Source organism: Canis lupus, chromosome 25, assembly GCF_048164855.1.
Source record: "Canis lupus baileyi chromosome 25, mCanLup2.hap1, whole genome shotgun sequence".
Taxonomy (NCBI): domain Eukaryota; kingdom Metazoa; phylum Chordata; class Mammalia; order Carnivora; family Canidae; genus Canis; species Canis lupus.
This window is the reverse complement of record NC_132862.1, coordinates 13,630,430-13,647,714: the sequence shown is the minus strand read 5'-3', so window position 1 is coordinate 13,647,714 and position 17,285 is coordinate 13,630,430. Positions and strand designations below refer to the sequence as shown.

Here is a 17,285-nt window from a genome sequence, read left to right as displayed (position 1 = left end):
TAGGACTTGATCTGGGGACTCCAGGATCACGCCCTGGGCCGAAGGCAGTTGCTAAACTGCTGAACCACCCAGGGATCCCTCCCAATTCCCTGATTTTTAATAAGGAGATTGGATTAGAATGACTTCTAAGTTCCTATATGGTCATGATGTTCTATCAAGTTTGTCCTCTCCTTTTCTAACATTTAGTTATCTGGAAAGGATGTCTACATGTGTACTGTATAAACCTGTTATCATATTATGAACTTTTATTTTGTTTTTCATCTTTTCAGACCAACCAGTCATAGGTATTTCCACATACAGAAGCTACATTACCTCTTATAGTATGCTAGTTATGTGTTATTCTCTCACCTTCTCCAATTTGTTAAGTCATCTTTAAAATTTATTGACTCAAAACTTCTTTTCACCACCTTAAGGATGAGAGGCATAGTAAAGAAACTAAAGACAAACTTCCTGTGTCACAATTTGCTTCCTTCCTAAAAATGACTGGCATTATGTTGATTCTTTTACCAAACTGTACCTTAGACTGATATTTTCAAGGCCTTATCTCTTATCAAGAGATGAGTCATAGACATTGTCCTATATTGGAATATGGTTTATTTTTATCTCAATAGGTTATGTTACTTTTGTCCCTACTGGATCTTATCTGATACTTTAATGCCTGGATATAATGCACAATCCACAGATGCTGTCCTCACTGTCTCTTAGGCATTGCCATATTCTCAAGCAGAAAACAAGAGGAAGAGAACTCCTTCCTCACCCTAAAGAGGGTGCCTTTTCATCTTTCTTCAAGCTCAGGAACATAAATTTCAGCAGAATCTCTAGAAAGCCTGAGCCATAAACAAGATTATATCCCCCAGTGTAAGCTCTAGGGCTTAAACATTGATGTATGCAAGATTAGTGGATGATGCCTGTATTTCTGGAACTGGACTGGGGATTTTATATCAATGGCTTTGACATTGCTCTGTCAAACTCATGAATCATAGATGACCCTTGTCCCTGTCTTGAATGCTCTCCTGTCATAGAGATAAAACTTATCTAGACTAGAGAGTGGGAGGGATATCTATAGCCAATGTGATTTCCCCTCTGTGAGGCCAGTCTTAGCACCTTATGATGTGTTTCTTATGGTTACGGAAGTCTTGTCATCATACTCTTTGTCACTATTTTCTCACATCTTTTTGTAAGGTCAGTAGGGAAATAAGATTTGGACCTGTAATCTGCATTATATCCTTAAGTATTTTTTAAAAAAGATTTTATTTATTCATTTGACAGAGAGAGAGAGCACAAGCAGGGGGAGCTGCAGGCAGAGGGAGAAGTAGGTTCCCGCTGAACCTGATGGGGAATCTTACCCCAGGACCCTAGGATCATGATCCGAGCCAAAGGCAGATGCCAAACTGACTGAGCCACTCAGGTGCCCCTTAAGTATGTTTTTAAAAAACTATGGGAGAAGAATGGTTGTGAAAGAAGAGATGGATGTGAAAGAAGAAATTCTCAAATCAATTGGCCCATTTTTAGCAAAAATAATTCAGCAGAGCACCTACATTGATCATGAGGCCTTCATCAATTTAGTAAATAGTGAATCCTTAATAGGACCTAAATAATTTGAACAGGCCAACATAGTAACTCCTCTTTTTGAGGCTTATAAAATAGCCAAAAGGACAAATATTAAATAAGTAAATTTATACAAAAAGGAAGAAAACCTTAAGAATTGAAGATATAGACCAATTAAGGCAAGCAATAACAATAGAAAACTCATATTACCAATCATTTTTATATATTGACTTTTTTTCTTTTAGTGATGGAGAGAGAGAGAGAGAGAGAGAGAGAGAGAAACTTAAGCAGGCTCCACATGCAGTGTGGAAGCTCCAAGTTTTGGTGTTCTACAGTCTCCAATACCTAAAGAACTCATAAGAAGGAAGTTTCATTCTTTTCATGAAAAGAAACACATATAATATACGTTTTAATTTTATTTTTGCTCTGCTGAATGCTGCTCACCTGTCCTCTCCTTCAGTGTCTTGACTGATAAGTGATCATCCACTTTTTCATGACACTTTCTCAACGTGGATGAATGCTGCTGAGTCCTCAACCTCCCATCGTGGTTTGACCTTAACTTTCTTGGCAGAGGATGAAAACTGGGAGAATTGCAGGCTTCTCAGGTATCCAAGTTTCTTTACTGCCCAAGTTAATGTATTAAAAAGTCATTGCCCATATATTATCATTTCTTGGAGCTAATTCTTTTTTTTCACTTTCTGCTCTTGGCTTTTGTGCACCTGTGCACATGTACATGCATATGTAGACACAGACATAGACACACACACACACACACACACACACACACACACCCTTGAAAGGCTGCAAGTGTTTATCCATTTCCTGTTATGAAGTATAAGTGCCACCTGCCATACCCTATGTGAGAAGCCTGTAATTGTTCCAGTTTTCATCCTGTGCCAAGAAAGTTAATTTCAAACCACAATGGGAGGTAGGGGACCCAGCAGCATTCTCCCATGTTGGGAGAGTGTCATGAAAAAGTGGATATCCAATCACTCTGCTCTTAATTCCTGTGCCCACTCTGTCAGCCAAGACACTGAAGGAGAGGACAGGTGAACAGCACTCAGCAGAGCAAAGTAAAATTATTTTGTTAACATTTTACAAGTTCATATGCTGAGAGCAAGGAGGGGGTGAAGAGGAAAACATTGGTGATGCCAAGAAAGAAAAGGGACTGTCCTACATCTATCATTGCTTTCCAGCCAAAGACCACCAGGAACACACCTGTGGTAAAACTTAGGATTTATTACTGGTGGGAACAAAGGAGAATGTAAACCTTGAACAACTAAGGGGAACTCAGTAAGAGGCTGGTAGAAAATACTTATAGAATAGAATATTTGTTTGGGGATACCTGGATGGCTCAGTGGTTGAGTGTCTGACTTTGGCTTGGGTCATGATCCTGGGGTACTGGGATTGAGTCCCGCAAACCAGGCTCCCCTCAGGGAGACTGCTTCTTTTCCTGCCCATGTCTTTGCCTTTCTCTCTCTCTCTCTCTGTGTCTCTCATGAATAAATTAATAAAATCTTTTAAAAATTTTTTTGTTTGAGTTAGGTTGTTTGGGGAAGATCTAAGCAAGGGGGGTTTGCTTTGGGTTGGATACTATTAAGAGGTGGGGGTAATTCTATGATTACATATCTAAATAGATCTTATTTAGAAGAAAAGGCTAAATTAAGGCTATGGATGTAAATTGTAAAGAAGCAGGAATCACTCCTATTAGCCAGGGCCTTCCTCTGTTCAGACCACTGTAACAGAATACCATAGATTGGGTGGCTTAAACAACAGAAACATACTTCTCACAGTTCTGTTGGGTGGGAAGTCCAAGATTCAGTGTCCGATAAAAGCCTATTTCCTGGTTTTTAGACAGCATCTCCTTGCTAGATCCTTATGTGGTGGAAGGGACAAAGGAGCTCTCTAGGGTTGCTTTCATAAGGACACTAATCTCATTCTCATTCATGAGGGTTCCATCCTCATGACCTAATCACCTCCCAATTGTACCCCCCCTACCATCATATTTGGGATTAGGTTTCAACATTTGAATTGAAAGAGTCTACAGCAGCCAGGAAAGGGAGTTTGGTCATTTTTGTGAGCTGGACAAAGGTCATGCTTTTGTATGTGTTCATACATGATTGCAGAATGGTCTAGTTTTTTGTTTTTTGTTTTTTTTTATCACACAGAGTGGCCTTGTCTGATGTTGATATTCTATGACATTTTAGACTCAATAGAACAGTAAGGTCTAGCTGTGAGGGCCAGGTCATCTCTTGATATCACAGAGGCCTAGCTGGGTTTTGCTCTTGGCTTTGTTCTCTCTGTGTTACTGGGGTCCATATTCTAAATGGCTCTTAACTAACTCACTAAAAACTTAAAGGTTGACATATTGCAGAGTGTTTTAGAGGAGTTAAACTTTAAAACTTCAAGACATAGTTATAGTTTACAATTAAAAATATTATAGAGGCACCTGGATGGCACTGTGGTTAAGCCTTCGACTCCTGGTTTTGGCTCAGGAGCTGATATCAGGGTCCTGAGATCAAGCCCCACATTGGGCTCTGTGCTCAGTGCAAAGTCTAAGTTTCTCTTCTTCTCTCCATCTGCCCCCCCCTCACTTTGCACTTTCACCTGCCTTTTCTCTCTCTCTCCCTAAAATAGATAAATAAATCTTTAAAAAAATATAAATAACGGGCATTAAGGCAGGCACATGATGAGATGAGCACTGGGTGTTTTACAATATGTTGGCAAATTGAATTTATTTTTTTTAAAGATTTTATTTATTTATTTATTTATTTATTTATTTATTTATTTATTGAGACACACACACAGAGGCAGAGACACAGGCAGAGGGAGAAGCAGGCTCCATGCAGGGAGCCTGATGGGGGACTCGATCCCGGGACCCCAGGATCACACCCCAGGCTGCAGGCGGTGCTAAATTGCTGTGCCACGGGGACTGCCCCGCAAATTGAATTTAAATAAAATATAAAATAAATATGGAAGTAAATAAAACAAAAATGTTATAAAGTTGACGTGCCTGGACTCTTCAGTGGGTTGAAATTGGACTCTTGATTTCAGCTCAGGTCATGATCTCAGGGTTGTGAGATACTTCGGGCTCTGTGCTCAGCAGAGCCTGCTTAAGACTCTCTTTCTCCCTCTGCCCTTTCCCCTGAACTTTCTCTCTCTCTCTCTAGAATAAGTAAATCTTTAAACAATATTGTAAAATTATAATGTACTAGTGCCCACCAAAAAGCTAATTTTAATCTCTCAACATAGGTTTTCTAAGTAAAGAAAATTGTCCAGAAATTTTCATCTCTAATTTTGTCCAGAGTATTTACATTCATAAAACCTGTTAGAGAAAGATCTCATCTAAAATTAAAATGGGGGATCCCTGGGTGGTTCAGTGGTTTAGCGCCTGCCTTTGGCCCAGGGCCTGATTCTGGAGTTCTGGAATCGAGTCCTGCATGGGGCTCCCTGCATGGAGCCTGTGTCTCTGCCTCTCTCTCTCTCTGTGTCTCTCATGAATACATAAATAAAATTTTTAAAAATAAAATAAAATTAAATTAAATAAAAATGTTTTTCCCTAAGAAAAACAATCCAATAAAACAGGCAATGATGGCTATTATAGCTTATCTATTGATATCATAATTTAACACTGAGTTAATATGCACAGATACAATAATGGGTAAGATGTTTAAGATCTTTTACATGCACCATAATATTTTTTTTGCTAGATTTAGAAACAACTACTTGATATAGTGGCTTAAGCTTTCTTCTTATATCTTCCATAATACATCTTTAATGCTGCTAAATTGCAAAGACCATTTATTTTGGATAATCTTTTTCAGTTATAGTCTACATATGTTTTTTGAGCACTTAACTATAGGAAGAACATCATGCTAAATGATGATGCCAAATTTCATGTTTCATATTTAAAACTGATTCAAAGTGCCTTCAGTTTTGGATTCCTTGCTTGAGTTACAGACATATAGAGAGAAATACACAGACATTATTTGAAAATATTTCTTTGACAACAAAGCAGTGAATCTTAAACTGTTGTTGAATAGCAATCAGGAATTAGAATGATAAATATAGTTTTTTTTTCCTTAGATGCTGATGAGTTTATAACAGCCTATTTAAAAATGCTACAATCCTCATATTTTACATTTTTTGTCTTCCAAAAATCTTAAAATAAGCCATAAACACCACAAAGATTTTACTTCTGGAAGAGTCTCCTGGTGACAAGATGTGGATGCTCTGGAAAGAATAAGTCATCTGTTGTGACATTGGCAGCCAGTCAATGGCCAATCTCTGGTGGAGGTTCCAGGCAGGAAAAATTAGGGAGTTCCTCAGCTCTGCTAATGGCCAATGTGACTCAGAAAATGCTGTCTGCAGTAAGTTTTATTCCTCAATGTAAATGTCAAGCACAATATATAGTAAGTTCAAAAGCAACATTGTTGGAAATGAAATTTAACATAATTAATATCATTCAGTAACTTTTTTTGAATCATAGAAATTTTGATATGGAGGAAATAATGTTATTACTACTATAAAAAAGATAAATGTCGTTTGTGTTTATCAATACAAAATGTTGTTTGTATTGATACAAAATCAATCTTGTATCATGTGCACATTACTTAACGAATTTTAACACTTGCTCCTCAATATTTAGTGTAAAAGGATTTAAAGAAACTTAAATAAACTGTTAGATATTTAAATAAAAAGGTATAGCAAATGGTAGAGCCTGGGCTACGAAGCTGATGTTTGACTCCAAAGCTTATGTTGTTAATCATCATAGCAGTAAAGTTTAATATTGATGAGTACCTACTATATGCTAGGCACTGTTTTAATGCTTTATATATATTTTATCATTGAATCCTCACAACAACCCTGAGAGATAAATATTGTTTCATAGACACCTAGAGGTTGAGCATGATTGGCCCCAGAGCCATGGAACTAGTAACCAGCTCATTATTATGCCTCACTCTTTGGTTGAATAACAAAGTTAGCTTAAAGGAATTTTATTTAGTCCAGCCCCACAACTGATGCCTGAAATCTTCCTCTAACTGCCTTTCCAAGAGGATGTCTAGCTAATATCTCCGGGAGTGAGTAAATTACAACTTCCCAAAGCAACCTATTCCATCTTTGCAGTATTTGTCTTCCTGGAGTTTATACCCATTGGTCAGAGTTCTACCTCGTAGGACAATATAAAGAAAGTCTCCTACTTCTTCTAATTTACAACTAAATATGGAGTTGGGTTTTTTTTTCTTCACATGGCTTACTGATGTTTGAAGTCACAAGATGAATTTAAGTGTCTTTAGCATATGTATATTACCTAAGATTTGTAAGCTTCCTCTTTGTCTTGTGTATCTATTGATTTCTTACTGTAGGTTATACTTATATTCTTTTTAAGAAATTTAAAATGTTCCACTCAAAAAATATTTCATTATAAAAAGTTTCAAAATGTACAGTAGGATTAAATATATCAATAACTTATAATTAACAATTATCAAAGATTTGCCACATATGCTTTATCCATCCATTTTTTCCTTTTCTTTATTGTTGCTTAAGTATTTCAAAGCAAATAATAGACATTTCATTATTTCAATCCTGCTTATCAAATTATGGATATTGCTCTTTCCATTTTGAAAAGGTGAAGCTGATTTTAGAAAAGATTGCTTTTAAGCAGCTTAAACCCTACACTTTGGAAAGGAGGTCAGCTTAAATACTTCTAAAACTTGTACCATGGTTTCAATATTTTTTTAGTAGTTTTTTACTTTATCATTTCTAAGTGAATCAACACTTTAGAAATCTTACTGTTGTGTACTAATTGAATCACCCCCTCCCGTTTTTTTATGTTGAAATTGCAAGAACATAGGATTTTTAGAGCTGTATATCATTTGTGAACAGCTTCCTTTTTCTTCTGAATGACTAATATGAGAGAAAGAAAGTTTTAAATAGCTTGTGGGTCACCACAGGAAGTGTAGGGCATAAAGTTAATTGTGTAAAATATTACACACATTTTAAAAAACGGGAACAAACAGAAAAGAAACACAATGAGCCTTTAATATTCTAACTTCTAGCTCCTATATTTTTCTTCCAGAAGTTTAGTTTTGGGCATTATCTTAAGTTTTCAAATTTTTTTCAATCTTTTTTTCCTAATGAGTCATTTCCTTTCATTGTGAAAATAATGAGATGCCTATGCTACAGAAGATTTTTAATGAACAACAACAAACAGAAGAGATAAAATCACTCACAAATGCCAATATCCAAATATAACTAGATGTCAATATTATATAATAGATATAAGTAGATTTTTTAAAAAAGAGTTACTATTTATTTTAGAGAGAGAGAGAGCACAGGCATGTGAGCGGGAGGAGGGGCAGAGGGAGAGGGAGAGAGAAAATCTGAAACAGACTCACTACTGAGGGTGAAATGGAGCTTGATCCCAGGACCCTGAGATCATGACTTGAGCCAAAGCTAAGAGTCAGATTCTTAACTGACTGAGCCACCCAGGCACCCCAGGTGTAAGTAGATTTTAATATCATTTTTACACCTTAACATCATATAATGCAGCATTTCACATATACTACTCCAACTTATAGTTGTATCACAATATTGTCTAACCATTTAAAAACTTTTTGGAGGGATGCCTGGGTGGCTCAGTTGTTGGGCGTCTGCCTTTGGCTCAGGGCGTGATCCTGGAGTTTCAGGATGAGTCCCACATAGGGCTCCCAGTAGGGAGCCTGCTTTTCCCTCTGCCTGTGTCTCTGCCTCTCTCTGTCTCTCTCATGAATAAATAAATCTTTAAAAAAATAAAAATAAATAAAAAATAAAAAATTTTGGATATTGGGTTTTTTCCTCCTATTTGCTACTAGACATACTGTTTTTAAAAAATCTTTAGTGAGCTATAACTCACATATTGTACAATTAATCCATTTAAATTATGCAATGCAGTGGTTTTTTACAATATTTACAAGTATGTGCAGCCATCACCACAATTAATTTTAGTTCATTATAAAAGAAACTTCACCTGTCTCATTCCCTCCCCACACCCCCAATTCCAACCACCACTACTGTATTTGATCTTTGGTGATTGGCTTCTTTCACTTGATATAAGGTTTTCAGGGATCATCCATGGTGTAGCATGTATTAGAACTTTATTCCACTGGATATACCACTTTCTGCTTATCCATTTATCAGTTGATGGTATACATAATGTTTGAAAATGAATAATCTTACATTACATCTTTGCATTACTATTATTAGTGTTATTGATATTAAAATTTTTATTTTTATTTTTTTGTTATTAAAATTTTTAAAGTGAAATTACCTGAATAAAGGCTATGAGTTCTTTTTTTTTTCTTTTTTCTTTTATTTTATTTATGATAGTCACAGAGAGAGAGAGAGAGAGGCAGAGACACAGGCAGAGGGAGAAGCAGGCTCCATGCACGGGAGCCCGATGTGGGATTCGATCCCGGGTCTCCAGGATCGCGCCCTGGGCCAAAAGCAGGCGCCAAACCGCTGCGCCACCCAGGGATCCCAAGGCTATGAGTTCTTTCAGGGCTTTTATTTTTATTTATTTTTTTTTTTTAGGGCTTTTAATACAAACTGTCAAGTATTCTCAAATTTATAGAAGAAACTTGGTATCTCAATTGCTGGTTCAATTTGCATTTCTTTGATTATTTGGCCTCCCAAATAATCAGTGTTCAGATTTTCCGATTAAAATTCTGTGAATTTTAGTGCATTTTGCCTAATTTTATCTTGTGATGGCAATTTTTTTTTATTGGTTGCAAGAGTTGTTTACAAAATGAGGATCTTACCTTCACACATACACTATTCTTTCTTTTAAAAAATATTTTATTAAAAAAATAAATAAAAATATTTTATTTATTTATTTATTTGAAAGAAAGAGCAGGAGCAGAGGCAGAAGGAGAACCAGACTCCCCACTGAGCAAGGGAATTTGACACCGGGCTCTATCCAAGGACCCCAGGATCATGACCTGATCCAAAGGCAGACGCTTAATGAACTGAGCCATGCAGGCGCCCTGTAAATATGCCGTTCTGTACTTATGTGTAGATATTGCTCATTCTTCAGGTCCCAGTGTAATTACCATTTCTCCCAGTTAGCCTTCCCAGACTCTTCAGTTCAGGTTCAGTACTCCATACCCTGTTCTGCCTTGCATGCTGCTATAGGAATTGTTCAGTTGACCTTTTTGCCTGTTTGTGAACAGGGGGACTGAGAGTCCCCATGTAGGGCTGTACCCACATTTTGCCCAGGGGCCGCAACCAAGGAGAGCGGTGGAGCCTAAAATCCAGCCCTTATTAATTCAACAATTTGCCAACAGGGGGCATCTTTTTCTCCACTTTCCACTCAGGGAGGTACCCCTGTAGCAAGAGCCATGGAGACCAAATCTATGTTGTTTGGCATTACATTTTCAATTTCTACACATTGTTGTCCCAAGCTTAATACATTGTTGAAGAACAAAAAGGAGAAAAGAAGAAAGGACATTAACCTTTTACCCACCATATATTTTACAAGTATATTGTCTCTGACCTTTGCCAAATAAAATTCTAGTCTATTTTGTATATAGGATTTAAAAAATTTAAAAATCCACTTAAATGTAACTTTGTTTTTATGGCAGACTTAAAAGAATATGTATATACTCAGAAAGCACTTTTGCATTTTTAATTTTTACATTATAGTCCCATAATCCACCTGGAATTTATTGTAATATACATTGTGAGAAATAAACTTGATACCCTCCTTCAATAATTTGAATTTCTTCAGAACTATTTAATAATTCATTTCTTCACTATTGATTCATGATTACTTCTAAACTCATATGCGCTGTGCTTTCTTTTATATTTATTTACTTATTTTAGAGAAAAAGAGAGAGAGAGTGCAAGTGAGGAGAGGCAAAGGGAGACGGAGAGAGAGAATCTTAAGCAGACTTCATGCCCAGTCTAGAGCCTTTCTCGGGGCTTGATCTCATGATCCTGAGATCATGACCTTAATGAAATCAACCAGTTGCTTACCTGATTAATCACCCAGGCACCACTAAGCTCTCTTTTGGATCAGTTGTTTCATTGTCTAACAATATTTGCAATGATTGTCTACTCTTCTGTTATTTTTGCCTTATAATATACTTTAATGTCTAACAGGGCAAATCTCCCATAATTTCTTTTCAAAATTTTCTTATTTTTTTTCCCACAAACTTGCTTTTCTAGTGCTTTTAGAAACATCATTTTATTTTCACTAATGGAATAAAACCAATGACATTTTGATTGAGATCGTTATATTTGTAAATTAATCTGAGATGAATTAATATCTTCACAGATCTTTATTATTTTTTTTATCCAGAAACATGAAACATTTAATCTCATCACATAGTATGGTAATTTTAAAGGTCTTTTCTGTGTTTGTGTATGTGTATTTATTTAATAGACCCTGTACACATTTGTTAGAGCAACCCCCAGGAATTTCAGTTTTTTGGATTTTTTTCCATTTATTGTTTTGTTGCTATTTATGTGACCCTTTTTCCTCTTATTTTTACAAACTGTTAACTGTTGTTATACTATAAACTACTTTTTCAACATGAAGCTTTAATTCTGTCTTTAATAAACTCTGACTAATTCTAAGAGATTTGTGATTACTCACTTAGGTTTCTAGACTCATGAATATGTTACTTACAAATAATGAAATTCTTTCAAATAGTTACTTTTTTGTTATTTCTGTTTATCTCATGCTTTATCCCAAATTTCCAAAAGGATGTTAAATAATGCTAGCTGTTTTCTCATTCGACACTGAAATATGCTTTTGATAGCAAATATTAAGGGATTCTGAGTTCCTTGGGAGTCTGCCCTCTTTTTTCCTTTTTTGAATCTTCAGGGAGGTGTACTATAAAAAATTTTTATCAAAGAGCTTGTTTAAATAAGTAGGAATGTCTCCTTGGGTAAATACCCAGTAGTGGAATTGCTAGATCATAAGGTGGTTCTATTTTAACTTTTTGAGGAATCTCCACACTGTTCTTCAGAGTGACCATACCAGTTTGCATTCCCACCAACAGTGGAAAAGGGCTCCCCTTTCTCCACATCCTCATCAACATTTGTTTCTTGTGTTGTTGATTTTAGCCATTCCGACAGGTGTGAGTTGATATCTCATTGCAGTTTAGATTTGCATTTTTCTGATGATTGGTGATGTCGAGCATCTCTTCATGTGCCAGTTGGCCATCTGTATGTTTCTTTGGAAAAAATGTCTATTTGTGTCTTCTGCCCATTTTTAATTGGACATTTTTTGGGGGGTGTTGAGTTGTATCAGTTATTTATATATTTTGGATATTAACCCTTTAGTAGGTAAGTCATTTGCAAATATCTTCTCCTATTGTGTAGGTTGCCTTTTAGTTTTTGTTGATTGTTTCCTTTGCTGTGCAGAAGGTTTTTATTTTGATGAAACAACCCAAGTGTCCATTGACTGATGAATGGATAAAGAAGAGATGGTATATATATATATATAAGGGATGTGGGTACAGAGATAGGTTAAATAGGTAATGGGGATTAAAGAGGGCTGTTGCTGTGATGAGCACTGGATGTTGTATGGAAGTGTTGAATCACTCTATTGTACATCCAAAACTAATATTATACTGTATGCTAACTGACTGGAATTTAAAGAAAAACTTAAATAAGTAAATAAATAAGAATGTTTCTAAGGGTTCCCCATTGATTATGATCCATACTAAGTGTGTGTCTTTCTATTCTCAAATTTATGCGTTTGTTTTTTTTAAGTGATGTTAGTGAAGTGCTTCCTAATTATAAGAGTAGGAATTGCCAATACTGCTTCGTTAAATGTTTCTAGAGGATTATTCACTAAAATATAGATAATTTGCATGTTCTTTTTAAGTATAAACTTTACAGTTGGGGCACTTGGGTGGCTCACGCGGCTAAGCATTCAACTTCTGATTTTGGCTTAGGTCATGATCTCAGGGTCTTGAGATTGAGCCCCTCCACAGGCTCATGCTCAGTGGGGGGAGTCTGCTTGAGATTCTCTCCCTCTCTCTCTTCCCCTCCCCATTGTGCTGTCTCTCTCTTTAAAATAAAATAAATATATCTTTAAAAAATACTTCACAGGGGCAGCCCAGGTGGCTCAGTGGTTTAGCGCTGCCTTCAGCCCAGGGCGTGATCCTGGAGACCCGGGATCGAGTCCCATGTGGGGCTCCCTGCATGGAGCCTCTGCCTGTGTCTCTGCCTTTCTCTCTCTGTGTCTCTCATGAATAAATGAATGAAATCTTTAAGAAAAATACTTCACAATAGGAATTTATGCTAATAATAATCTACTAAGTGCCTACTTATATAAGTATGCTTTGTTTATGGTGCGTTCAGTCTTCATTAATGCAATCTACACTAATTTGGATGTAAAGAATTGTGTCTTTGCCTAATGACATAGGAAGATAAACTTTAGTTTATCTTGCTTTCTTGGAAGCATGCCTGGCATATATAAATAATGACCACAACCATTTTAAGCATATTTTATATATTATTCTGGATGTGTTAACTTATGTTATTTTTTGGTAGTGTTAATTTCATCAAAGGACCGTGGACAAACACATTTTGAGATTTTGTTTTTTAAAGATTTATTTATTCATGAGAGAGAGAGAGGCAGAGACATAGGCAGAGAGAGAAGCAGGCTCCTCACAGGGAGCCCAATGTGGGACTCGATCTCTGGATCCGGGATCACGCACTGAGCCAAAGGTAGACGCTCAACTGCTGAGCCACCCAGGCGTCCCACATTTTGAGATTTTTAAGTACTTTTTAAATGTCACCAGTAGATCCATCTTGTAAAACTATCTGCAAAAGATTCATAATCTTCCAGATAGATGATAATCTCCAAACTTATGCATTTTAGACAGATAGGGTAAAGATGAGCATCGTTATTAATATGTTATTTTGTGATCTTTTGTTACATCCTTCCTTGATCTCATGAAATTTCTTGGGGTTGGTTTAATCAAGAGCTCTGTATTTTAATTCAGCTTTAGACAATGCTCCGTTTTAATAAAACTCAGATGCTAATAATATTCTAATACAATTATTTACTTATGTACAGCATTCGTCTCTTACTGCGAGTTCAACTAAGTGATTTCTTTGCTTACTTTTCTATAAACCCCTGGCTTCCAGTTGTTTTGTTCAGGTGTTCTAAAGCCTATGATTTTGTTGGAATGGAATATTTTTTTCTCCTTTTTTTCCTATTGCTTGTTAATGTAAGAGATCACAATGACCACTTTCTCACACTCTGGCTTTAAATGGATCTCGCATTAGGAGAGTCACAGTGAAGTCACAAGTGATTGTGGTTGGAAGCCATGCTTCTGGTTCACACAGCAGTGCTGCCTTTTCAAACATTCAGTCTTGTCTCTTACCCTGGAAGATGGCCAGAGTGTGTGATGGCTCCCACTTCAGTGACACAATTGAAATTGAAGACTTGTTATGTCAATGACCCCAACAAAACTCTAAACTTATTACTTTTAAGGATTGAAACATATTAAACATCTATGGCCACACAAGCCCCTCACACAGGCTACCTAGTCCTCTCACAGAAGACCAGACCATGTGTTAGTGGGTATTAGGCATTATTGCATAGTATAGGCCTATGTCATGAGGACCTGGTGGATGGCACTGCCAGACATTACAGAATAGGAAACATAGTATTTACATGAACTCTAGCAGTCTACATCATGGATCTCCCAGATAGGATTCACCGAAGCTGATAGAGTTCAACTATAACAAAGTATTATATAGATTATCAAGCTAAATGATCATAAAAACGTATCACCTTATAAATTAATTTTACTCTCTAGCTGGTTAGGATACTATTCTGTAGGTCAACCTATTGTTTTTTTCCAGTTTGCCTCTTGCCACTCAAGAGTACAAAAAAAAGGTCTGAGATCTCTTTTTGCATTCTATTGTCTGCTCTCAAAAGTTTGTAAGTTTCTTTAAATTTTAAGCTCTAACTCTGTTGCACACTGTGAATATAAAATCAGCTGCATAATAATGGCTTGTTCTTCCAACTGCCTTGAACAGGTGGGGCATTCACTGGAATCTTTCCAGCCCTTGGAAAATGGAAATTTTTAGCAATGGGTAAGGCAACGCTCCTTGCATTTTAACCAGTGACTTAAAAGTTAATGTTTAAGCTGTCTTCAACTTTTCAAGTGCTGGTGACATAATTGAAAGAAGATTTAAAGAAAATATGGCCATGTCAGATTTTTACTGTAGGAGAGCTTACATTACGCTGCCCTGGAGCAAATTCCCTTCCAGCGTTCAGCCCTATGTTACCTGGGCCTATGTAGTTCTGGGTGGGTTGTATGGCTACTGCTTTGTTTGGTATATCAGTTAATCTGGTTGGTTTTAAAATGCAATCTTATTTTCAGAACTGAAATATTAAAAGGTGATGACATAAACCTAAAGCGAAAGTAGAAACAGTTTTTCCCTTCCTTATTTTACAACAGAAGTGGACCTGAGCTGCTGCAATCTTGGGGATGTTCGATGTTGCGACAAAGGAAGCAAAACAGAGATAAAGGAATCCTGTGCAAGGAGGAGGAGCCATTTTCAGGTCATAGCCAAGTTGCAAACTGCCCTTTTCTGGTGAAAACCATCTGTGACTCATAAAATTTCCTTCACTGTTTACTGCATAGCACAGCTCTGAAAGAAATGGAGATACAAACCAGCAAATTTGCAAATCAGAGAGACTCTTCTGGCTGCATCAGTAGCCATAGGCATTTAGGTGTGCAAAATGCAATGGAAGAAAGGAAACCTCTTTAGAAACCTGATGGTAATTTGTACTAGCTATGAAAAGTTTGAGAAATCACTTGGAAGCCCAAGTCCCTTAACATTGCTTTCAAACCATTAGTGACTTGGACCTCGGTGGCCTCTCTGGGCTCCTTTCTCACCCCTCCCCACCTGGAACTCCATGTTGTCTCAACTCCTGAGCACTCTCTCCTGTGCAAGTCTGTTCCAGGAGGAACATTCTCATGTCTGCTCCCTAACTCTGACTTAAATAGTCTCCTATCTCTCCCCTAAGGAATTCTTATGCTATCATTATTCTTAGCACACTGTATTTAATTCCGTTTACTAGTTTACCCTGCTGCTAGGCTATAAGCTCTGGCCTATGTGCCCTGTTCACCATTCTATCCCAAATGCCTGTCACTTGAAAGTCCTTCGATAAATATTCATTGAATGAATGAGTTCATTGCAGATGCATTAAGGAATTTTTACATTTAAAAATTTAAAAATGATAACAGGATCAAATCTCGGAGGGCACACTTGATTGTGCAAACATTATGACTGTCTTTATTTATTTTTTATTATTTTATTCTTTATATTAAATTCAAACTCAAAATGGATGAAAAATCAACTAAATTCTAATTCTAAACTGTAGTTCTACCAGATGGCAGAAAATTCAATCTCTGTCATTTAGGGACTGTATCCTTCTCTGTGGTTCCACAGAATCCAAGAGGTTTCTATATGATCCAGGAAGTGGCAGGTAGGGCTCTGGGGTCCTTATGGTGCTGCTCCTAGTCCAAGTTGCAGAAGTCCTGCTGATCCCTGCTCTTGGGGTCCACAGGGGTTCATAAATCTGAGCTGCTTTTAGGAGTCTCCTGATCAGAGCCCAGCTTTCCTGGTCACTCCTGGAAGGAGTTTGCTTTGAAGTCTGATCACTGCCTCCTCTCCCACCCTTCACATTTTTAAAAAACTCTTACTTAGCCCTCCCTTACCCCTTTACCCCCAAATAACCTCATTTCCACTGACATTTAGCTTAATCTCTTACGATAGGACAGGCCTTAGGATAACAAAACCTGGGAAGTAATCTTCTCTCTGAGCCCATAAATCTTGGGCAAGAAACACAAAGAGCGTAAATAACCAGTTAGAAATGGGAAGTGGAAGGAAAAATACTGAGAGCAAAAATCCAACACAATTTCCAACAAAGACAACAATGACAACATCTTACTCCCTCTCGACTTACCTCGGTAATGATTTGGGCTAGGTGACCCAGGATGTAAATAATCCTGTTAGATACAGGATTCATAAATAAAGCAGATGAGCAAAGAAGATCGGAACTATTTCTGGGGCACCTGGGTGGCTCAATCGGTTAAGTCTCTGCCTTTGGCTCCGGTCATGATCCCAGGTCCTGGGACGGAGTCTGTCTTTCCATCTCCATCTGTCTGTCCTCCAGCTCTGTCTCTCTCACTCTCTCTCTCAAGTAAATAAGTAAAATCTTAAAAAAAAAAAAAGATCAGAACTATTTTCCTCAGGTACAAGTTGAAAACTAAAATCACTGTATCATTAATATCATGTGTGCAGTATTTGCTGCATACCGAGGGCATCAGCAGCTTTGGTATCAGAAGAATTTGGCAACAATGAAAGGACATACTGCTGCTTCAGAGGGACTGGAGATGGTCTCCTTGGTTCAGGCAGAGTGTCCCACGATACCCTCAATCATGTGGTCAGCATTAGTTATTTTGCTTTTGCTGTAACAGAAACAGGGGCTATTCCCCATTCACTTAATATGTATTGACTGTCTTCATGAATTAAGGAACTTGGCTAAACTCTGGCAATTCAAGAGTGAGGAAAAACTCATGGAATATCATGGAGCTTATAGTCCTCAATGAAGAGTAGAAAAAAAATACAGTTAAATCCTATTTGGTAGCCCAAATAATACATGGAGGAACCCATGAGATAATTATCCTGGGGGCCCCAGGCATATTTGGAAGATA

The 17,285-nt window shown here is 37.1% G+C and overlaps 1 long non-coding RNA gene across 1 annotated transcript in view; it reads right to left on the bottom strand.

Annotated features, from left to right (window-relative positions):
• LOC140616824 (uncharacterized) overlaps window positions 1-16,939 on the bottom strand; it is an 82,059-nt gene extending 65,120 nt beyond the window's left edge. The window contains exon 1 of the long non-coding RNA XR_012017158.1: window positions 16,535-16,939. This is a non-coding gene — a long non-coding RNA (uncharacterized lncRNA). The remainder of the gene's footprint in view (window positions 1-16,534) is intronic.
• Window positions 16,940-17,285: the final 346 nt, after the last annotated feature.